Source organism: Petaurus breviceps, unplaced genomic scaffold (genome assembly GCF_028583685.1).
Source record: "Petaurus breviceps papuanus isolate PSGF00001 unplaced genomic scaffold, PetGlider_PUasm1.0 90630, whole genome shotgun sequence".
Classification (NCBI taxonomy): domain Eukaryota; kingdom Metazoa; phylum Chordata; class Mammalia; order Diprotodontia; family Petauridae; genus Petaurus; species Petaurus breviceps.
The window spans coordinates 1,948,710-1,973,895 of NW_027187291.1; the positions used below are offsets into that span (position 1 = coordinate 1,948,710).

Below are 25,186 nucleotides of genomic sequence, written 5' to 3' on the forward strand. Positions count from 1 at the left end.
TGTATAAGTGAATACTGACAGAATGAAGTGAAACATGGCAAAAAGTATGCATGATGATCATACTTATAGAAATTAAAATATTACTAAAAATGAAGCTGGATCATTGTAAAGACCAGTCTGCGTCCCAGAGAAGAAATGACAGAGCAGTTCCCTCTTTTTAGCAGAGGTGGGGAACTACAGGCATGGAATGTTGCTCACACTGCCAGATGGTTTCATTGCATTGACTATCTTAACTCTTTTTTCTGTGTTAAAGAGGGGTCCTCATTTGATGGTGAAGAGTGGGGTACATTCAGGAGTATGTCAGTAAGTATTTAACAATCAGCATTTTGAGGGGAAAAATTGTACTTGCGATATACTTGTTGTTTAATTGTTTATTGTTTTTTGTTTGTTTTTTAGGCAATCAAGGTTAAATGACATTCCCAGGGTCACACAGCTAGTAGATGTCCGAGACCAAATTTGAACTCAGGTCATCCTGACGCTAGGGCCAGTGCTCTATCCTGCACCACCTAACTGACCCCTATCATGATACACCTGTAAGTTTAATCTATATTATTAACATTTTCTCTATCCCTTTCTATAAGTGGAGACAATCAGCAAAACAAAGCAAGCTCTGATTTGTAGCATCAGCCAATTTCTGAGGTATCATGGAGAACATTTAACAACCAGCTATTTTTTTTTTTGCACTGAATATGTTGACTTTATTGATGGTACACAATACAGGACTCTAGGCTTCTTCCCCCTACTACAGGGGTGCTTTGGAACAAGGATGTGAATGGGACATGGGATCCCTAGTATAGGAACACAGGTTAGGAATGTGGGCTCCCCAGTGGTAGATTTCCTCTTTTTGTCTGGGGATGAAGATCCATGGCTTTCCACTTTACTCCTTGGAGGCCATGTAGACCATGGTCTACTACACGGTTGCTATAACCATACTCATTGTCATACCAGGAAATGAGCTTGACAAAATAGTCATTGAGGGCAATACCAGTGCCAGCATCAAAGGTAGAAGAGTGAGTGTTGCTGTTGAAGTCACAGGATACAACCTGGTCCTCTGTGTAGCCCAAGATGCCCTTCAAGGGTCCCTCTGATGCTTGCTTCACCACTTTCTTGATATCATCATATTTGGCAGGTTTCTCCAGGCAGCAGGTCAGATCCACAACAGATACATTGGGAGTAGGAACACGGAAGGCCATGCCTGTAAGCTTCCCATTCAGCTCAGGAATAACATTGCCTACAGCCTTAGCAGCACCAGTGGAAGCAGGGATGATATTTTGGGCAGCACCATGCCCATCATGCCACAGCTTACCAGAGGGGCCATCTACTCTCTTCTGGGTAGCAGTAATGGCATGGACTGTAGTCATGAGTCCTTCCACAATGCCAAAGTTGTCATGAATGACCTTGGCCAAGGGGGCCAAGCAGTTGGTGGTGCAGGAAGCACTACTGACAATCTTAAGGGAATTATCATATTTCTCATGGTTCACTCCCATCACGAACATTGGGGCATCAGCAGAAGGAGCAGAGATGATGACCCTCTTGGCCCCACCCTCCAAGTAAGCCCCAGCCTCTTCCATGGTGGTAAAGACTCCAGTGGACTCTACAACATACTCGGTTCCAGCATCTGCCCATTTAATATTGGTGGGATCCCGTTCCTGAAAGATGGTAATGGCTTTTTCCATTGATCACCAGCTTTCCATTCTAAGTCTTGACAGTGCCCTTGAATTTGCCATGAGTGGAATCATATTGAAACATATAAACCATGTAGTTGAGGTCAATGAAGGAGTCATTGATGGCCACAATGTCTACTCCATCTGAGGTGAATGCAGCGCTGGTTACCAGGTGCCCAATACAGCCAAATTCATTGACTCCGACCTTCACCATCTTGTTTCAGGGATGCGACTTGAGCAGCAGAACCTGGCACCAAGCTTGGGACAAAAGCCGAAAAAAAAAAACAACTAACAACCAGCTCTTCACAGTAGATATGAACTGGCTGCAGCCTACCACTGGGTATAATGGAAAATGATGATGATGTAAAACAAGAAGTACCAATAAAATTTTATTTTTTAAAAAGAGGACTAAAAATTTAGTAGCATAACCCCTCTGAACAACCGTTTACTCATATGCAAAATGGAGATAATAATGCCTTTAGTGCCTACTTTGCAGGGTCACTGTGGGGCTCATATGAAATAATATGAACTTTTCAAAAATTTAAAATTCAAAAATTTAAAACTACCTTTAATATAAACATCAGCTTTTATTTTCAGTAACATAGTCTACAAAATTGTTATGAAGAAAGGCGTCTGGCCAATTAGCATTCATAAATCTACAAGACTTGAAGAGGAGGGGGTTTCACTGATAAAGACTGACATCAGAAGTGGGATTTTTTCACAGGACCCATCTGACCTCAAACTACATTACTGCCCAAAGGTATCCTTCAACCTTTGCAGAGATATGGCAGGTGTGAGGTATTGGTGTGAGGAAAGCTGCAGCAAGACCAAAAGAGAATTTAAAAAGCTAGAGCAATATTCTTTTCACCTGGAAGCACCTGTCCTAAACTGACTGTTTTCCACTTACTCTGTCATTACCCTGGCTTCCTTGCTGTACCTTAAATATCATACTCCATCTCCCAGGTCTGTGAATTTCCTCTGTCTGTCCTCCATGCCTGGAAGGCTCTCCTTTCTCATTCCTGCCTCCTGGATTCCCTGGTTTCCTTCAAGTTCCAGTTAAAATCCCATCTTCTACAGGAAGCCTTTTCCAACTGCTCCCAATTCTAGTGCCTTACCTCTCTTATTTCCTATTTATCCTCTTTATGTCTTGTTTGTACATATTCATTTGCTTGTTGCCTCCCCATTAGATTAAGAGTTCCTTGAAGGCAGAGACTGTCTTTTTTTCTTTTTAATTATTTCCAGCACTTAGCACAATGCCTGACAGATAATAAGTACTTAATAATGATTGAACGACTCAGATCATTGCAATAGTTTACAGTGAGATCCAGTCTGTGAAGGGAAGAGTCAAACTAGAAGTGAGATGAAGTCAAGAACTAACAAGGAAGGACCAATGGCAAATAGAGATGTCAATCTCATCATCTCCAATCCTTTTAACTATTATATATCTGAAATCCCATGTTTCTTCACTTTTATTGCTTAATTCCTATCTCAAATAGAAACAGACACCACTAAACCATACATAAGGATCCTTGTGGAGGCATACCTTAAAAACAATCTATTAAAATTATTTCATTGTATTTTTATTTAAATATTTTGTCAAATGTTTCCCAATTACATTTATTTATTTAGCAAGGCAATCAGGATTAAGTGACTTGCCCAGGGTCACATGTCTAGTAAGCACCAAACATCTGAATCTGGATTTGAACTCAGGTCCTCCTGACTCCAGGGCCAGTGCTCAGTCCCAATTACATTTTAATCTAGTTCCAGCAGCACTCAGGAAGATTTCAGGAGTGTTTGACCCTTGAGTTCTAACCTCCATCTCTCCAGTTCTTCAACACTCACTCACTTTTAGTTCTCTTGCATTGCAAATTACATATTCTGATCCTATTATAAGCATTTTCTCCAAGGTTACCAAAGGTCTCCCAGACTATTTATCTCCCTTCTAGTTTTACTCTCCCTTTCCAGGCCTCCTTTGTTTCTTTCCCCTTTCCACCTCTTTCCCCTGAGCTCTATATTCCTTCCTCCTACCTCATGGTGCAAGGGAATTAGCATTATCTCTGGGGTCAGAGGACCAGGTTTCAAGTTCTTCTGATGTTTGCTTTCTCTTTCCTGGTTTTAGAAAAGCTACAACTTCCTTGGGTCTTAGGTTCCTCATCTCATGTAAGATATCTAAGATGTGTGCATATGCCACTTATATATAATATGTAATTAAGTAAAAAATATGTAATATATATTTCATTGAGTGTATATGTGCATATACATACATACCCACTGCATTGTAGGTTGGTAATTTTTATCCCCATAGACCTTAGCTTAAAAAGGTCAAGGTCTCCCACTGCATCCAGGGCCATCTCCAGTCATCCTGATCTATGTCTTGCCACTGTATCCAGATGACTCTGGAGGAGAGAGTGAGGCTGGTGACTTTGCACAGCCCTGCCTCACTTAAATCCAATTCACTTGCAAGTCATGATGTCACCTTCCTGATGTCCTGATACTCTTTGAGAATGAAGGACAAATAACAACACAATATATGTGGGAAGTAGGCCAAGCCAGCATCACCATCAGCCTAGCCAAGAGGAGAGTCAGGAACAATCCAGGATTATCAAGGATGGAAGATTTCTCCTCCAGTCCCCAAAAAGGGTGTTGGACTAGACATACCTATAAATTATCCCTAAAATATTTCTAAACTAGGGATATGTGTCTTAGTTATTCTTTTTTTTTTTTAGGGGGGAAGGCAAGGCAATTAAGTGGCTTCCCCAAGGTCATACAGCAACTAAGTATCAAGTGCCTGAGACTGGATTTGAGCTCAGGTCCTTCTGACTCCAGGGCTGGTGCTCTATTCACTGAGCCTAGCCGCCCCCACCTTTTCATTAATATCCTTTACAATGCTTAGGATCCAGGGTCATAACTTTAGATCCAGGAGGGCCTTAGAGACCAACTAGTCCAAATTTCTTTTGTAAAAGGAGGAACTGAATGAGTGAATGCATATTTATTCAGCACTTCCGTGCCAGTTGTTGTTCAGTCATTTTTCAATCATGTCTAACTCTTCATGACCCCATTTACGGTTTTCTTGGTAAAGATACTGGAGTGGTTTGCCATTTCTTTCTCCAGGTCATTTCACAGATGAGGAAACTGAGGTAAACAGGGTTAAGTGACTTGCCCTGGGTCACACAGCTAATAAGTGTCTGAGTCCAGATTTGAACTCAGGAAGATGAATCTTTCTGACTCTAGGTCCAGCACTCTCTCCACTGTGCCACTTAACTGTTCCTTGTGCTCCAGACTAAATTCTAAATGCTAAATTCTTGGAATAAAAATACACAAGACAGAATTTGCCCTCAATGAGCTGAATTCTATTATGGAAAGATAAAACCTATAAGGTAGTGAGAAGGGTTTTAAATAGAGAATTCAGAGGGAATGATGATTGGAGTCATAGAGCAATTAATTCAAGTGTTCTTTCAAAAAAATGGTAGTGTTTTTTTTTAATTACCATTATCAGAGCTAATACTGTAAAAGTGTGTGGGGGGGGTGCTTCCCACACTGTGTCAGGGCAAATGGCCAAGAAGTGTGACGGTGGGTATAGGGCCCAGGAATACTAAGTGAATGCTCATCATCAAAGTTCAGTGTTCCAGGTATGGGAGTCTGAGTTCCAGATTGGAGTTGGAAGTTGGAAGATAGGCAGCATAACATGTATTTGGCTTGGAAGTGGGATGGTGTTGTTTGTCCTTTGTTTTGAAGAGGACTAATGGCATTGTGGAATGATGTTTCACTTACACTCAAATTAGATTTAAGTGAGGCAGAGCTTCAAAAAATCTTCAGCCTTACTCTGTCTTCCAGAGTCATCAAAGTCCAATGGCAGGACAAAAGTCAAGATGATCGGTGATGTCCCAATGGATGACTGGCATCTCTGATGTCTGATCAAAGCTCTAAGCACTCCACACAGCCCACTTCAGCCACCTCCATGGCTGCTGGAATTAACAGTTCTCTTCTGACCGTTCCTCCTGGGGAAATCTTTACATGCTTGTGGTGGGATGGTAGCAGGATGCTGAAATAGAAAGAGCTTAAGCGATCTCCCCAATGTCACACAAGTAGCAAGTAGCAGAACTGGGGTTTAAACTCCCAATTCAATCCCCTTCCCATTGCCTCAAGCTGCTCCCCCTGCACAGTCTTTCATTACTAGCACGCTGTAGAATATTGTCTTATGTGACGTAGCTCCACTTTGCTTTTTGGGTGACTTGTAATTGAATTTTCTAAAGACTGGGATGTTATCACTAACAGTAATGGAGCACCACTGGAAGAATGGGGATGGGTACTGGATCTGTTATTTCATTGTTATAGGAAACTTCTGACTGTGGACATTCTCTCCATCAATGCAGGCTGGCACCTAATACCTAATTAGTTGCCTAATACCCTGGGAGATTAGTTGCCTTGCCCAAGGTAACAATTTCATCAGAGACAAGCCTTAAACCCAGTTCTTCCTAGATGGGAGGCCAGGTTTCTATCTGTTATGCTATAATGCCTCTCATTGAAAGGCTACATATTTTTTTTCACTGAAGGAATATTGATGTTAAAAATACAGGCCTTTGTTTCAAGGAGAAGCTGAGGTGAGGGAAGCTACACGATTCCCTAAATTCAATTGTTTGATTTCCTCCCATTCAGTTCTGAGCCCAGTACACTGTCTATCCACTCTAACTTTCCAAGATATATGTACAGATGTCCCTGACTCAATGGGGTGCCTATTTAACTTTATAGCATAGTTTTGGACTCAATTCCCTTCTTTGTAAAATGAGGTGGGTTTTATAGTCCCTCTGATGTCTCAATCCTATGACATAAATTAGACTGTATAAATAATAATCAGCCTCTAGTTTGGTGCTGCTTGCCATTGTCTTATAGAACTCCTGAAGAAAAGTCTTCCAACACAAGGCAGAACTAAGTAGAAGCATGAAGGGAGCAATCAGCCTTCCCCTATCCTACCCCCCTTTCCACCCCCACTGCCAGTCCTGCTAGGGTTGAATTGTCTTCATGCTCTCCTGGACAGATGAGGATAAAGAAGTATTGTTGGCCCCACATCACCCAGGGACCTGTTAAGATATTTCATGATTTTTATCAGTCTCCACACTGAGATGGGTCTGGAAATGCCAACCTTCTATCTTCTCAATGCCAAAGATTTTCTAGGAAGAGGGGGAGAAGGAAGAAGGGATGGAGAGAGAAGGAGTGAGGGAGAAGGAAGAGAAAGAAGAGGAGGAGGGGGAGGATTGGAGGGCAGGGGAAGGAGGAAAGTTAGAGGACTAAAAAGAGGGAAAAGATGAGTGAGAGGTAGGAGATGAAGTAGGGGGAGAATGAATCAAGGAGGAAAGGAGGGAAGGATAGGAGTGGAAGATAAGAAGGGGGAAAGGAGGGGAAGAAGAAAGGAGATGAGATAGATGAGGAGGAGAATGGAAAAGAAGAAAGGATTGAGGGGAGAAGGAACATAGATCTAGAACTGTAAGGGGCTTCAGAGGGCATATACTCCAAATCCTTCATTTCACAAGAAAGAAATATGAGGCCCAGAGCATTTGAGTGAATTTACAAGGCAGTAAACATTAGAGGGAGGATTTAGACCCAGTATTCTTACTCTGGAACCAGTTAACATTCCACTGTACCACAATGCAGAAGGAAGAGGAAAATGATGAGAAGGAGAATGGGGAAATAATGAGGGGAAGGAGAGAGAAAGGAGAGGGGGAAGGGAAGGAAAGTAGGGAAGAAGGGAAAGGAGAGAAGGAAGAGAAGGTAAAGAGGAAAAGGAGAAAAAGAGAGGGCTAGGAGAAAGGATAAGGAGGAAGGAGAGGAGAAAGAAATAGGGAGAAGAGGAGAAAAGAGAAGGGGAAGGGGAAGAGAAAAAGGGGACATAAAGAAGCAAGAACAGCAGGAAGAGAAGGGGAAGAATAAAGTGCAAAGTCCATCATCACCGAGCTCCACTCATGTTTGCTGGACATGAACCTCAGATATGATTGGATGGCCAATAAAATCCAGCTAATAAAAAATGATGAGTTCTTTTTCCTCATCACTTTTAAGGCAACAAGGAGCTAAAATGGATGAGGTTTCATTTGGTGATGGACGAAGAAACATAAGCTCCCCCTGAATATTAGGAGGAAAGAATAGAGGATCAATTTATAGGTTACCTATGATGTAATTGGAGGTCACATCTGTACAGAGATTTTTCATAGTTCTTTGGAATATTTAGAAACATGACCCTCACACACATACATACCACTATCAGACATGTTTTTGTCAATTATTCAAATATTTCAGATATTTTTCATTTTTCTTCCCTATGGGTTTTTTGGGGGGGAAGGGAGGTCAAATTATTGAAATAATTGTGACTATGAAAAAGGACACCTGGAGGGAGTCCAAATTCTAGACTGCAAATTAGAAGACAGGCTTTACTTCTAGTTATAGACATGAGTCAGCTGTGCAACCACAGATAAGTTGTTTACCCTCTCTGAGTCTCAGTTTTCCTCTTTGGGAAAATGAAGAGGTTGAATTAGATCTCTAACCCTTCTTTATGACAAATATATAATCCTTTGATCCTGAAGAAGCAGTATGGTCTCATGGCCCAAAATGCTTGGCTTAGAGTCAGGAAAACTTGACATGATTATGAGCAAACCTCTTAACCTCTCTGAGCCTTAAGAAGTTCTCCCACCCCCTCCCCTATTCCTCTCCTTCTCTCTCTCCCCCCTACCCTTTGGAGGTAATCAGGGTTAAGTGACTTGCCCAGGGTCACACAGCTAGTCTGAGGCCAATCCTGACTCCAGGGCCATTGATCTATACACTGCTTCACCTAGTTGCCCCAAGAAATTCTCTAAGACTTAGCTACTAAGTAATGGAAAGGTTGAGATCTCTGCCTTGCTGGAGGGTGTCCTCCTTAATGAAATCATAGATCCTGCATATATGGTGCCTGCAGACTGAATATCTGGATTTGGGTATATTGTTTCCCCCAGTTTATGGTCAAATATTTGCCCTAACCAAGAGAGATTCCTGGAGCATACATGAGACCAGCCCACTGCAGCCCATTTCTCATTCCCCAACCCTAATGCTCAAGAGCCTGCTCCCACCTTTGGTGGCTTCTGAAAACTACCTTCTTGATCTCTTCTTTCCCACTTCCTTTAGTTGTGTAGCAAGCTTAGGCTTAACTATCCACCAAGCTAACTCTGCTAAAAAAAAGAAAGGATCTAGAGGTGATGTACTGTAACACCAAGGAAAGGCAACTTCCCAAGGTTCAAAATACCAGCATAGGTGCTCTCCATTTTATTCAGTGACAAACCAAGAACAGAGAAGGTCAAAACATGACATCATTCAAAATACAGAATTTACTAAGTGTGATTAAATAATCTCCAAGTACTACCCCACCCCAGGACCTTCCAATCATTCAATCAATTACAAAGTCCCTGTTCTAAATACCACTCCACCCCTAGGCTGTACCTTCATTTAGTCCACCACAAAGCCCCTCTTCTCAAATGGAGATTAGTTTCCAAACATAAGTAAAGTACATTCACTTGTTCAACCATAGAACACAAAAAGGTCAAAAGTTCCCCACCCCTGGATCACAATTGAATCTACCCCAGAGTTACATCAAGTTTAAGCACAGCACTTAATACCCAAATGGAGGTCTTTTCTTCATCTTGACATGAGGCAAGTTCTCAGCAATCTTAGTTCCTGGGGAGACAAGGCTTAGCAAGGCCACAAGATACATTGCCAGTACCTTCATTAATTCATCCTCTGTCTGTAGAACAGTCCTAGAACCCCTGAAAACATTAGCAAAACCCTCTCCCAGGATTTCTGTAAACATACAACAAGAAAATCCTTCTTCAGGGCTTCTGAACCAACAGAAAGGTTCCCAGACCCCTGCAACAACAGCACTGCCCTTCACCAGTGGACAGTATTCACTCTGTCTGCAGGACAGTCTCCAGACCCCTGCAACAACAGCACTGTCCTTCACCAGTGGACAGTATTCACTCTCTGTCTGCAGGACAGTCTCAGGGCTTCTTAGCCAACAGCCATGTTCCAGGACTTCTTCAACAGGACAGTCTTTCACCAGTGGACAAATCTGGCAAAACAACATCAAAACAGACAGACAAAGTACCAGCAAAACAGCCATGTCTCCTCAGTCCTTGGCAGCTCAGGGAGCAGGTCTGAAAAGTCCCCCAGCAATTCTCTCAGTCTCTCTCTCTGCCTCCATGAGGTGCTCTTCCAAAAAGTTCTTCTGCCTCTCTCTTGCCTCTCCAAATCTACGTCACCCGCTCCTCCCAGTTCAAGACTTTCTTTTCACATCAACAAGTCCATCCCACAGGTGGGATTAACAAGCTCTGGGTTTTAACACAATCAGTTTGAAAACCAAGCCAATACAGGGGAATCTTTAATTGCCATTACTATCACAGGTGAAAATTGGAAGATGTTCCCTCTTGAAGGCTGCTATCTCTAAGCCTTTTAAAAAACAATGAAACTTTTTATTCAAATATTTCAAATAAGACTTCCAAATTCCAGTACAAGTCCACTTTGCACTTATAACTGACATTCACACTAAAAGGCCAATGATTGGCATGATTTTAGTTTATAGAGCTAGGGAGTAGATCTGTAATTTCATTGGTATATGGAATTTGTGGATGAGGAAACTACCTTTACCAATGAAGATAGTCTTAGAGAGTTGCTTAGAGAGATGAGAGGTTAAGTGATTTACCCAGGGTCACAAAGTCATTATATGGGAGAGGCAGAATTTGAACTCAGTTCCTCCTGGTTCTGAGTTCAAGTCTCTATCTATACTGTCTTATTTCTGTTTATACAATCACAGAAAGTTAGAGCTACACTGGGTGAAAGATGGAACAGGAAGATGGAGAGGGTGAGGGAAAAGGAATGTATAGAAATGAAGGAGATGTAAAAACAAAAGATATACATTTGAACATCTTTTTAAAGAAAGAGTTGGGGGTGTCCTAGAGGTGTAGTAGAAAGACCATTGGACTGGAAGTCAAGTGCCTTGGGTTGTGGTCTTTGCTTTTACATTAATTCACTGTGTAACCTTGGACATCATTATCATCTGTAAAGTGACAGGTTTAAACTAGTTGTCCTGCAGTCATAGTTGGGCACTTGTGCCAGACCCTGACCCTATTACAAATGAAAATTATGGGTATGTGCTATATTATCTGTAGGATGTTTCTCAATATCACTATGCTTTCCCTCATTCAAATAAATTGTTTTGTCTTTAGTTATGATATGAGGTCAAGAACAAGTCAAGTCAACAAACATTTATTAAAGCACCTACTTTGTGATAGGACTGCTAAGCACTGGGAATACGAAGAGAAGAAGGAAAGAAGAAAGGAAGGAAGGTGTAATAGGAATGGGAATCTAAGATCTTCCCTGCCTCTAGGCCCCTTGATAGGCTAAAGTGACTCTGAGAACCTTCCTTGATTTGAAAATATACTCTGACCCCTAATAGGCTAAATGTGGTCACATGGCGCCGATGGCAGGAGCCTTGTTTTTCAGGAATACCCACACCTGTTACTTTGTGATAGGGCAGTGGGTCAAGGGGGTTGTGACATTCTCTGAGCCAGGAGAAAGCTATATATACCCTGATGTAAGACTTTGTTTTGGGGCTCACTTTGAGAAGAGTTGTGTGATTTGACCAGACAAGACTCTGGACAGCCATTGAGCGCCCCCGCCTCCTTGCCCTGGCTTTGAAAATTCAGATGTTGGCTCTTCCCTCTCTGGTAACTGACTAGGTATGGATGTAATGGTCAAACAGCTGGAATCCTGTCTGCTGATCTGTTTCTCTGTCTGCTTGTAACTTGTTTGTATTCTCTGAAGTTTGGGGTACTGACCTTTTTCGCCTGAACTAGGTAAATGACATATGTTTGATTAAAGCAAAATTGTTGACCCATTTTGAGTTGCTTTCCTTTAGAAAAGCAGATCTAAGAACCTGTGTTGGCAGCCATCCTGAATATGCTAGGGTGCTTGTAGCTACAGAAGGAAGGAAGGAAGGAAGGAAGGAAGGAAGGAAGGAAGGAAGGAAGGAAGGAAGGAAAGGAGGGAGGGAGGGAGGAAGGAAGGAAGGAAGGAAGGAAGGAAGGAAGGAAGGAAGGAAGGAAGGAAGGAAGGAAGGAAGGAAGGAAGGAAGGAGAGGAGAGAGGAAGAAAAAAAGAGAGAGAAAGGAAGGAAGGAAGAGAAAGAAGAAAAGAAAAGAGAAGGAAGGAAGAAGAAAGGAAAGGAAGAAAAGAAAATGCAGTTCTTAGTTTCTAGGAGTTTGTAGTCTAATGGGGAATAGAGATAATTTGGGGGTAATTTTAGAAGTAAAGCACCAAGATTAAAAAGGAAAGGCTTATTTTTTAAATACAGTATTTTATTTTCCCCAATTATATGTAAAGACAATTTTTAACATTAAAAATTTTTTTGAATTTAAAATTCTCTCCTTCCTCCCTAAGACTGTAAGCAATTTGATATAGGTTAGATATGTGAAGTAATGTAAAACATATTTCCATATTAGTCAGGTTGTGAGAGGAGAAACAGTTCAAAAGGAAAAAAAAAACATTAAAAAAGTGAAAAACAGTATGCTTCAATCTGCATTCAGACTCCATCAGTTCTTTCTCTGGAATGGATAGCATTTTTCCTTATGAGTCCTTTGGGATTGTATTGTTGAGAATAGCTAAGTCATTCACAATTGATCAAACAGTATTGCTGATACTGCGTACAATGTTCTGGTTCTAGTTATTTCTCTTTGCATCAGTTCATGTAAGTCTTTCAGGGTTTTTCTGAAATCTCTCTACTTGTAATTTCTTTCTTTCTTTCTTTCTTTCTTTCTTTCTTTCTTTCTTTCTTTCTTTCTTTCTTTCTTTCTTTCTTTTTTTCCTTTTTGGAGGGGAGAAGGCAGGGCAATTGGGGTTAAGTGACTTGCCCAAGGTCACATGGCTAGTTTTTGTGTTAAGCATCTGAAGCCGCATTTGAACTCAGGTCCTCCTGACTCCAGGGCCAGTACTCTATTCACTACACCACCTAGCTGCCCCCTACTTGTCATTTCTTATAACACATTAACATTATGAAAGACTTTTAAAGCTAAACTGGGGGTTTTATATTTGATCCTGGAGATAATAGAGGATCAATGGAGTTTATCGAATAGGGAAGAAACACAGTCATATCCATGCTTTAGGAAGATTGGTTTGACTGCTGGGTGGAGGCTGGATTAGAGTGGGGAGAGACAAACAGGAAGGATGCCAACCAGAAACCTATTGCAATAGTCCTGGAGTCAGATGACAAAGTACTACACCAGGGTGGTGGCAGTGTCCTGGGGGGGGGGGGGAGGAGGGAGTATATATGAGAGATAGTATACAAGTAGAATCAACAGGACTTGGCAACCGATTGCATGTGGCAGGGCAGCGAGCAGAGTTAGAAGATTGGCACCTGGATGACTGAAAGAATGGTAATATTCTGGACAATAATAGGGAAGTTAGGAAAAGGAGAGGGCTTTGGAGAGAAAGATAATGAGTTCAATTTTGGACATATTGAGTTTAAGATGTCTATAAGATGTGAAAGCTATGGCGCCCTCTCACTAAAAGAGTTGGCAATCAGGTGTGAGGAAGAAAACATCTATAAAGCCTATACTATGGAAACAGAGAGCAGAGCAATGGGTACAACAGAGGACTTTGCCTTCTCAACTGTTTGCACAACTTAATTAATTTCCTAAAGCCCCCATATTATGTGTGAATATAACAAACAAGGTATATGCCCCCCCCTTAGCAAAATAACCGTTTGCTTAATATAAAGAAGCATATAAGTTTCATAGTCACACCCACTGGTTACACCCTATAAGTTTCATATAGATAAGCTTAGATGTCCCCAAAGCACTGCCTAAATGCCCCCTGCCCAGATAAACCTCCAACCCTTCTTCTTACACCATGTCTTTCTAAAAATTGCATTAAAAGACCCAATTGTTTTGTCCACTGGTTAGGCAGCCTTAGCCAGAGCAGACTAGTCAGCTTGGGCACTGAGGCTGACACCCTAATGGGATGGGAGAGCCCAAGGGGAGCAATGATGCCTTGTAAACATGGACAACTCTGAGAAAACAGCTCCCATGGATCTTATCCAACATCGTACCTAGCCCTAGACATTTATACCCACCTTTTCAATAGACATTGTGTATTGAGCATCACTCCTGACTGGACCCCAATATTCACAGCATTGGCACTTCACATCAAGTTTTGACAGAGACACCATATCCAGTTCAACATATCCAACAAGCAGTTGGAGATGAGAGGTGGAGATTTGGTTAGTGTGTGTTTAATAAATGCTTAAAACTATAGCTTGCAAAATGGCTGATCTAAATTAATAGAGGGAGTTTCTTCATTAAGGAGTTTCCTACATCAATGGAACTGAGATTCTGTTTCCTATCCTTATTTATTGTGTCTGTATTTAAATCACCAATATTTTTACTAATAAATGCAAATGGGATACATAGGGCTGCAGTCCAGTGGTTCTCACTGTCTCTGAGATCCTTTACATTGGCCCTAACCTTGTTGCATCCTTTTTGTTAGCTTTTTATCTGCATGGATAGACTGCTCAGTTCCTTCCTTGTTTGCTAGTGAATATTCAGATTCTTGGAAATGCCTGAGTCCAGACACAAATATTCACCCCTGGAATTTCTGCTCCTTTCAAAGAAGGATCTACATACTTGTAACCAATGTTGATCATCCTTTTGTACAAATCAGCCATCATGATCTACGGTGAATAACTTAGCTATTCTCAGCAACACAAAAATCTAAGATAATTCTGAAGGACCTGTTATGAAAAATGCTGTCTTCAGAGAAAGAGCTGGTGGAGATTGAATGCAGATCAAAGGTATGGTGGGAATTTTTTTAAACTTTCTTTATTTTTCTTGATTTTTTTTTCTGTTTTCTTTCACAGTATTATTTACATGGAAATGTGTTTCACATGACTACATATGTATGACCTATGTCAAATTGCTTTCCTTCTCCAAGGGGGTGGGGAGAGAAGTGAGGGAGAATATTTGGAACTCAAAATTTGAAAAAAAAAAATGTTAAAGTAATATCTATGTGTAAGTAAAAAAATTAAATATTAAATTAAAACAGACAAACAAAGAAAAAAACAAATTGGCCAGTTGCTAGGGCCTAAAATGGATGAATTATAGCCCCTCATACCATAGAGGCTCAAATTTCTTGTCCTGAGGGGAGCAGCCTTAGCAACAGATGCATAGGGCCCTTGTATTTATTTTGTATAAACCTATATTTATCCATTGTTTTAATCCCCTAACAGAATGTAAGCTCCTTGGGAATAGGGACTATTTCACTTTTTGTCTTTGTATCTCTAGCATCCAGCACAATGTCTAGTCCAAAGTTGCCACTTGACAGTGCTTCTTGGTTGACCTTCTTGTAGGTTTAAGGAAGGCAACCTTCAAATCATGTGAACAGATTTGGCCTCCATTCATTGAACATTCTTACATGAGAGCTACAGTTATTGTTTTTAGTTTTCTTGGAAGCAGAGAAGAGAATCAAAATATATGAATAAAGCTAATGACTTTATGAGAAATCAAGATGCTGTTAAACAGATCCAAACAAATGAAAGAATAGACGGCAATGTGAAATATCTCATGGGAAAAACCACTGACCTGGAAAATAGATCCAGGAGAGATAATTTAAAAATTATTGGACTGCCTGAGAGCCATGACCAAAGTAAGAGCCTGGAAAGCATCCTCCAGGAAGTTCTCAAAAAAAAACTGCCCTGATGTTTTAGAACGAGAGGGCAAAATAGAGGTTGAAAGAATCCACCGATCACCTCCTGAAAAAGATCCCAAAAAGAAAACTCCTAGGAATATTATAGCCAGGTTCCAGAATTCCCAGATTAAGGAGAGAATATTACAAGCAGCCAGGAAGAAACAATTTAAATATTGTGGAAACACAATCAGGATAACCCAGGATCTGGAAGCTTCTACACTGAGGGATCGAAGGGCCTGGAATGTGATATTCCGGAGGTCAAGGGAGCTGGGATTAAAACCAAGAGTCACCTACCCAGAAAAACTGAGTATCATGTTTCAGGGGAAAATATGGTCATTCAGTGGAATACAGGACTTTCAAGCATTCTTGCTGAAAAAACCAGAGTTGAATAGAAAATTTGACATTCAGATACAGGAAGCAAGAGAAGCATGAGAAGGTAAACAGGGAAAAGAAATCATAAGGAACTTATCAAAGTTGAACTATTTTTTTTTTAAAGCAATTGGGGTTGAGTGGCTTGCTCGGGGTTGCACAGCCAGTTGTTGTTTCTGGGTGTGGTGCTGCTGAGTGTCTGGGCCCGGATTTGATCCGGGTTGTCCCGGCACTGGGGCCGGTGCTCTTGCTCGCTGAGCCACCTGGCCAAAGTTGAACTATTAACATTCCTACATGGAAAAACAATAATTGTAACTTATGAAACTTTTCTTAGTAGTTGAAGGGATTAGAAATATATATATATATATATGTGTGTGTGTGTGTGTGTGTGTGTGTGTATACTATTATTAATACCATCTTACATGTTATTAAGAAAAAAAAAAGATATACAGGCACTGAGGCATAGAGATCCACTGGAAAAGTTGAAACGGGTATGGGAGAGAGCAGATTGGAGGTGGGGATATCCTGTGGGACTGCTGTTTTGGGGGGATGGGTGGAGGAAAAACGGGGAGAAAATTTGTAACTCAAAATCTGGCAGAAACGAATGATGTAAATCAGAAGTTAATAAAGCATTAAAAAAAAAAGAAAAAAAACAAAATATATGAATAATTTCCCTTTGCAGACAAACCCACCAAAGGACAGCATTGTTTCCAAACACCTGCTGCCCTGTTGAATTTTCCCCAAGGTCTAGAAAATATCAGTGGTTAACAACTGTTTATGAAGAGAAAGTAAATATTTAAAACAAAGAAAGGTAAGCAGATTTTCCCAGGGTCTAGAGGAAATGGTTTCAGGCTCTTCTGAAGCAGATGTAAGGGACAATGGATATATAGGATTACCTAGGGTCAGTAATCCAAAGTGGTTTAAGCAACACAGCTTCTGTCCTAATGGAATTAATGCATTGATCCCGGAATCCTGGTCCCTTTCTTTGTAGCTCTTAACTGTGCTGGTGCTTCCACTAACCCAGCTCCATCTGACTTTTTTACAGCTTCCCATTCTCCACCTCGATGTATCTTTTACTTTTTGATTCAAGAGTTGGATTCTTCTCTTTTCTGGACTGAGTGAATTTATTTTTAAAGGTCACCCAGAGGCTTGGTTTATTTCTTCTTCCTACCCATGGCTTCATTTCTGATTCACCCAAGGGTCCTCATAAAGGAATTGCCTGGAGAGGGCAGTATTTTTTACAGTTTGTAGTTAGCTTAACACCTTGTTGTTGGACTTTTTTCCTGTAATTTGGTCTTGGGCATTCTAGGACTGATCCTTTACATATGCCAAAATATTCATAACAATGTTTGTGTGTGTGTGGTAGCAAAGAGTTAGTCATAACATTGTTTGGGGGTGGGGAATGGCTGAACAAACTGTGGTTAAGGATTTAATGGAATATTATTGTGTGGGAAGAAATACTGAATATGAAGAATTCATAGAAATTTGGGGTTACTAGTAGGAATTAATGCTGGGCAGAGGAGATATAGAAGAATAATATAAATGATTACAATAATTTTAATGGGAAAAAAACACTAAAAAAGAAGCCAAACTCTAAGTAATTATATAGACCAATTTTGGTCCTGGGGAATGAGAGCATGAAACATATATCCTTTATCTCAAAAGAGAGTTAGGGGACTGGGGAAGCAAAAGGGCACATATACTGTCAGACAATGTCACCAGATCTATTGTCTTTGCTTAAATTTTTCTTTGTTGTAAGGGAGAGTTTAATGTGGGGAGGGGGGGGGCTATGTTTTTGGCTATGTTTTTTTTTTTTTTCTTTTTTGGGGGGGGAAGGCAATTGGGGTTAAGTAACTTGCCCAAGGACATGGCTGATTTTTTGTGTGTGTTAAGTGTCTGAGGCGGGATCAGAACTCAGGTCCTCCTGGCTCCAGGGCTGGGGCTCTACTCACTGAGCCACCTGGCTGCCCCTAAGGGGGTTGCTATGTTTAGAAATGATTGAGATAAAACAATAAAACTTTAAAAAAAAAACTGTAATAATTTCAGTATAGCACACTCTCAATAGAGTAAGAATAGAGTAAAGAGAAGGGTTGAGCTGGGCATGTGTTCCCACCACCAAAAACAGACTGTTTTCTAAGATAGGCTATATGCCCCTAGTAGGCTGGATAATTCATATCAGACATTTATTAGTCACTTACTCTGTCCTGTCTTATTTGCTGGAGAACACAAAAACATAAATGAAACAGTCTGCCCTTCTGGAGCTTCCATTCCTCTATAGTGGGATAGGGGAGGGACATACATAAGATATACACACAAATAAGTAAATACAACATAGGAGTGACAGAACCAAGAGAGAAATCCAGACAAAGTGCTTTAGGAAATTAGAAGGAAGAGAAACCTTTCAACCAAGGGAATCAAGAGAAAGCTATACTTAGAAGATGACACCTCAGCCTCCTGTGTTATGAAGGCAGATGATTCTTTTTAAGGCAATCAGGGTTAAGTAACTTGCCCAGGGTCACACAGCTAGTAAGTGTTAAGTGTGTAAGGCTGGATTTGAACTCAGATCCTCCTGACTCCATTGGATGGAGCACCAGCCACCTAGCTGCCCCCTCCTGTTTTAGTGGGGGGGACCCCCCCAAGTGAAGTAGTCAGCATTAAGTACTAAGATAAGGATTATGAAAGGCGAAAATGAGGTGATAAATTCAGTCCAGGAATGGAAGGGGGAAGGAGGGACAGCTTATGAAAAGTCACTTTCTGTAATGGTAATGTAATTTTGAATTTGAAGATCCCTTTGTGTTGGCAAAAGTAGCAGGTACTTGATCACTTAGTAACTGATCAAGCCTCTGTTGGGGAAACAGAAGGTATGAGCTTCTGTCTCCTGTTACTGACATAACAGGAAGGGGTTGGCTGAAGGAAGTAGCTAATGCTGTGTATATAAGAAAAGCCCCAGAGAAGCACAGTCAGAATTTCCTTGAGACCGAGATCTGGTGGCAGAGCAACTACAGAAGAATGGAGAACTGAGTCCTGAGAACTTGTGGTGGTGGAGCTTCTTCTGAACAGGAGCCCGGAGCTGGAGCCAGGAGACCAGGAGCCAAGGAGCCCAGGTGACTGAAGCATGACTGGAATGCTGAGACTTTGTTTGTGTCTTGGTTGAGCCTTGAATTCCCTGGAGCAGAAATGGTGAAGGAGCTGACATGGACCAGACCCTGTGAACTTCAATGTGGAGCAGGACCTGCCCAGAAAGGTGATCAAGGAACTGGGAGCTGTCTGCCATTGAACCCAGGTGACAGTCTGGTGAATCCAGGTAGAATCTGGGACCATGGAAGGGGATCCAGGGAATCTGAGAACAGGCCCCAAGTCAAGATGAAAAAGATCTCTCCTTGGGTACTGAGTAATTATGGAATTATAGTTTACTAGTGATGTAAGGGGTAGAGGGTTTTGTGTATGATACTTAGTAAGACTTTGCTGAAGTGACTGATTTGTACTTTGAGTACTTTGACTACTGTACTTTGAAACTACTGATAAGTGACTGATTGAGTTAACTTAAGAGTGACTATTTTACTTTGAGACTATGTTGTGAATATTATATTGTGATTTTCTGTGATAAATTGTAACATTGTGAATGCTGTACCTTGATTTTCCATGTATGTTTTGCTTTTGTTATGGAATAGAGTGATCACTATACTGAGTAATCAGAACCTTAAAAAAAGCTGTTCACAGTAGCAGTTCTTCTGGAAAGCTTCTGTGCATGGCATTATACTTTCCAAGAATAGCTAGTATTCCATGAATGGGAACAGGGTAACAGGAGACTGGAAGGAGAGGCAGGAATGAGATTGCAGAGAGCCTTCAATAGGTTGAGTAGCCACTGAAAAATTTTAAACAAATGAGTGACATGGTGAGACATGTGCTTTAGTGAGGGCTTTATTTGGGCAGCTTTTATATGAGAAGAATGGATTGGAGAGGTGAGAGACTAGAGATAAGTGGATCTATCAACTTATCATCATGTAATAATTAAGAGGTAACGAAGCCTAGACCAGGTTAATGACCATGTGAATGAAGTGAAGATATAACAGATACAGAATACAAAATCCTCACTCTGGGACCTCATATCTTAAAGGAAAAATGGGAATTCAGGAACAAGCAGGATTGAAATAGGTTGTCTATTCTGCTCACCTTATACATACTTTGTGATATTGATGGGAAAGGAAGCACTTTCCAATGAATTCCAGGCATAGAAAATTCCAGGCATGTTTAGAAAATTCTATACCTCAGATATCACTTGCCCATTGATGGAAATGGTCAAGGATAAGGCTGGAAAGGACTCCTTTCTGCTATTCCAGGAGAGAAGAAACTTTGGAAAGTTCTTTGCCCAAACACATCCTTCAAGTTCACCTCCATGTATCTATATTCTCTGATGGGCTTACTGACTCTCCCCCCTCTCTATCTCTTTCTCTACCAATAGTCCTCTCTCTCAGATATTTAACATATAACTTTTAGTTTTATCACTTTCTACAGGGGTATCAAGCTCAAGAAATTGATGAGAGCATGTTATCCAACTATAGATGCTATCAGAGCGATCTTCTTAAGCATCTCAGTTCCTTGAGCAAGTCAGGAGAAATGACTGGAAGAATGGCATTTCTGAGAACTTAGAAGAGAAGAATAAGGCTTCAGGTGACTTACAAGCTGGTACTATCAAAGCCCAGTGTGATCATTTGTCAATTCTGTGTGTGACAGGATGTATCACTGGAAGGAATGTGAACTGGAAGTAAGGTGAAAAGATGCTGTGGGGCAGGAAATATAAAAAACTAGGGCATTCCCCATTTTTTTTCTATTTTGGATTTGATATTTATATAGGTATGTTTCATGTTTGATGATAGCTCTTATGGAAAATAAGTTTGAGACAACATCTTATGCCACATGTCAGAAAAATTCAAAATAGATAAATGGGATAAACACAAAAATTCAGACTATTAGAAAGTTAGAAGAGAATAGGAGGTTATATCTCTTACAGATGGGGACAGGAAGTTCATTTTAAGCAATCACATCATGGTAAATATTATAAAAAGCAAAATGGATTGGGCCTTAGGATAGAAAATTCCCAATGAAGAAACTCCCTTTAACAATATAGATAACAATACTTTCTCTGATCTCTGATAATTTCAGAGAGGTGTCTTAAACACAACCAATTGTTTCAATTGCATAAAAATGAAAAGTTTTTGCACAGATTAAAAAAATGTATTTAGAAAAAAAATCCAGGTGCAAACTAGGGAAAAACAATCTTTGCACCAATCAATAAATCAGCAAGCATTTATTAATCACTACATGCCTGGTGAAGTGCTAAGTAATGAAGATACAAAGTTTTTCATTTTTTTTTCCAGTTCCTTTACTAATAGGGCAGTTCTCAAGAAGAGGCAATATTTGTTTGATGGGACACAGAGTTCAGTGAGAGAGGTCCTGGTGTGGGAGCTTGCAAATTTAGTCCCAGTCCTAGTTAGCAACTCATGGGCAAAAGATGGAGTTCACTGATGTTGGGACACAGGGTTGAGACCCACAGCCTTTGTGTTTATATACTGAATCACAATGCCATGATCATTAAAATAATGGGGTGACTGCTGAGGGTCTGAGTCCTAGCCCTGTACAGTAGCTCACATATTAGGAGAACTGCCCACTACTAGCCCAGACCTGATTCATCCAAAAAGAATGCGATGGACTTCTATGTTGTGCAGGGTCAGATTTATTGATGGTACATTAACATTTTCCATAGACTACATTTGCCCATGGGATAAAGAAGGTCCCAAGACAGAATTGGCCCTGGTACACACAAATAATGGAAGGCATACACATGACCCTGGAATCATCATGAATAGTCGCATAGTAGCCTGTCAGAGAACATAGATACGTGGAGGTGAACTTGAAGGATGTGTTTGGGCAAAGAACTTCCCAAAGTTTCTTTTCTCCTGGAATAGCAGGTATGAGCTCTTTATTGAAGATTTTTTTTAAGGCTTTACTATGGGTAGGGGTCAAGTCCTATCAGGGGTATGCAATATTAATAGGAATTGAAGATCTTCCCTGCCCATTAATAGGCCTTACCTGGAACCCAACAAGAGAAGTTTGATTTGGGGAGGTTTCTTTTTCAGGAAGGTCCACAACTTTGTTACTTTGTAATTAGGCAGTGGATCATGAGGGTTGTGATAACCTCTGACCCTGAAGAACTATATATGTATTCTAAAGTTAGCATTTTGCTTTGGGGCTTCCTCATGGGAAGAGTGTTTGAGTGATGTGCCCAGATGAGAACCTGGGTAGCCATTAAAGAGCTCCCCCACCCTTGCTTTGAAACTCCAGATGTTGGTGCTTCTCTCTCTGGTAACTATGTATGTATGTAATGGTCAGACAGCTGGATCTGTCTGTTGATCTGAAGGTATGTATTATTTGGTCAGATGGTTAGAAGCCCTGTCTGTTGGTCTTTATGCTATTATTTTTGCTTGTAATTTCTGTTTGTATTTTCTCTGAAGTTCAGGGTGCTGACTTTTCCCCCCAAACTAAGTAAATGACATATATGTTTGATTAAAGTAAGATTGTTGACCCCTTTTGAGTTGCTTTCCTTTGGAAAAGCAGGTCAAAGAACCTGTGCTAGCAGTCATCCTGGGTATGCTAGGGTGCTTGCTGCTACAGGATAACGGGCTAGGGTGTGGGCTAGGGTGTGGGTTGGTCAGGCCAAGCATTTCCTAAGAGGGCCCAAGGGTGGGGCACACTTGTATCCATTTTCCTGACCATCTATCAAAGGGTAGAGGATTTTTACCATGCTAACCACTCCTCTCAGAAGAGGGCAGTGAGGAGTATGGTGTGCCTTACTAGATGCTAGAGGCAACTAGATGGCTAAGTCGATAAAGTACTAGACCTGGAGTGAGGAAGACTTGAGTTCAAATCTGGCCTCAGACATTTACTAGCTATGTGACCCTGGGCAAGTCACATAACCTCTGTTTGCCTTAATCTACTGGAGAAGGAAGTGACAAACAATTCCCATATCTTTGCCAAGAAAACCCTATAGAGGGTCACAAAGAATTAGATACAACTGAACAACACTAGTTGTAGGAACAGGCAAGCTATGTAAAAGAAGTACAAGAGTCTCTTGGGGGTTGCACATGTGTTTGGGTATATGCACCATTCAGAGGCTGCTAGGGTCAAGGATAACATAAGCATTACATACAGTACACAAAGAAAGGTCCAAAAAAAAAAGTCCCAGCCCCAAGGAACTTGCATTCTAATAGGGGAGATAGCATGTAAATGAATAAAATTTAACCAGTCACAACATAGTGAATATTATAAAAAGCAAAATGGATTGAACTTGTGACTTCCTTAGGATAGGGAATTCCCAATGAAGAGCATATCTACAGAAGCCATAGAAGATATTTACTGAAGAAGTGGAAAGTAACCTCAGTAGGAAGGCACTAGCCATGAGGGGAACCTGGGAAGAACCTCCTGCAGAAGATGGATTTTTGAACTGAGTCTTGAAAGAAGCCAGGGAAGCTATAATCTTAATGGAAAAGAAAGATCTTCCCCATCCATTAATAGATCTAATGTGACCTAGGTCACATGTGTCCCCTTTTCCCTTGGAACAGCAGCCGTATTCCCAGGTCTAAAGGTACATAGGTATTTCAATCATACATGTCTTGCTGCTTTCACAACTGTGGTACATCCTGAGTCACATCGAGCCCACTGGGGGAGGAACTTGCCTAAGGGGATGATTGCTTGCAGGGAGGTTTGCTTGTAGGAAGGCTTTCACACCTTTTGGTACTAAACTAATTAGACACTGAGTCACAAGAGTCGTGGTGCCTTCTGGTTCTGAGCCATTAGTTGAAAATTATATATACTGGGAAGTTGGCATTTCACTCAGGAGAAGGACCTTTTGATTCCCTGCATGGGACTCTGAGTAGTCATTTGTTAAGAGCCTCCCCTCCTCCCACTACTCAGATGTCGGTGCTATATGGTTGTATTACATTGTTCAGAGAGCTGGAGCCCTCTCTGCTGGATACCTGCACTAATTTACTTACATATGCTTATATACATACATATGCTTAATTAAGTTAAGATTGTTGACCCCTTTAAAGCTGTCTTTCCTTTAGAAAAGCAGATCAAAGAACCTGTGCTAGCAGGCCATCCTGGGTGTGCTAGGGTGCTTGCTAATAAAGAAGCTAAGAGACCAAGGTGAGGAGGAAAAGCATTGCAGTCATGAGGCACAATTAGTATAAAGTAGGTAGATTGAGCATTGTGTCTGAGGATGTATTTGAAGAGAAGAGGAAGTAGATGCAATAGTTGTACATGATTTCTCAATCAGTTTGACTGAGAAGGCGAAAAGTGATATAAGATGATGGTTAGTAATTGTGGTTGCATTGATAAGAATTTTTAAAGAATGGGGGAGATATAAGCATGTTTATAGACAACAGAAAAATATCTACTAGATATAAAGAGAATAAAAATTTGTTACAGGATGTGGGTGATACCGGAGACAATCTTCTGGAGAAAATGGTAGAAGATGAGATCAAGAGTTCATGTAGAGTTCCTTGACAAGGGGAAAAACCACCTCTTCAATCTGAGACAGGTTTGAAGGAGTAAATAAGGAGGAATAATTACTGAGTTATGTGGGATGAGGAGGAGGGGAAAGGAGCTCTTGGTGAATGACTTCAACTTTTTCAGTGAATTGTGAGACTCTGTCTTCAGATGAAAGGGTTGGAAGAAGGAGTACAGGGAGAGAATTAAGGAGCTATTTAAAAAAGGTTTTTAGCTGATGCTGAACAAGAAGAGTTAGAACCAGGAGAAATCTGTACACAATCACAGACATGACATATGTGATGACTAATGTCAATAGACTGGGCTCCTCTCAGCAATGTAAGGTTATAAGACAACTTCAAAAGACTCATGATTGAAAGAGATATCCACATCCAGAGAAAGAGAGTCTGAATGCAGACTAAAACAAACTACTTGCTCTGTTTCTATTTCTTGTTTGTTTTGTTTCCTCTTTCCCACTGATCATTCCATCAGTTATAATTCTTCTTTACAACCTGACTAATGATTAATGTGAAGATATTTGTGGATCCTATATTTCAGTGCATGCCACCATGCTGGGGGATGGAGGAGGAGGAGAGGAAGGGGGAGAAAATTTTGAAACTCAAGGGACTGTAGAATTGAATGTTCTAAACTAAAAGTAAATAAACAAATCAAATTTTTAAAAAGGTTTAGAAAAGCTGCTGTAGTAAGTGGGATATTGAATCAATTAGGTGGATATGAAGATTGCCTTGAGGGCTCCATTGAGATTATGTGACCATAAATTGCAGTGGACCTAATCAGTATGGTTTCATAATTTTCTGCAGAATCTATTCAGTCAGGTGTGAACAGGAGAAAGGGAGA

At 40.7% G+C, this 25,186-nt stretch overlaps 1 pseudogene; it reads right to left on the bottom strand.

Moving 5' to 3' along the window:
* Positions 1-877: 877 nt before the first annotated feature.
* LOC138143080 (glyceraldehyde-3-phosphate dehydrogenase pseudogene) lies at positions 878-1,966 on the bottom strand (annotated as a pseudogene).
* Positions 1,967-25,186: the final 23,220 nt, after the last annotated feature.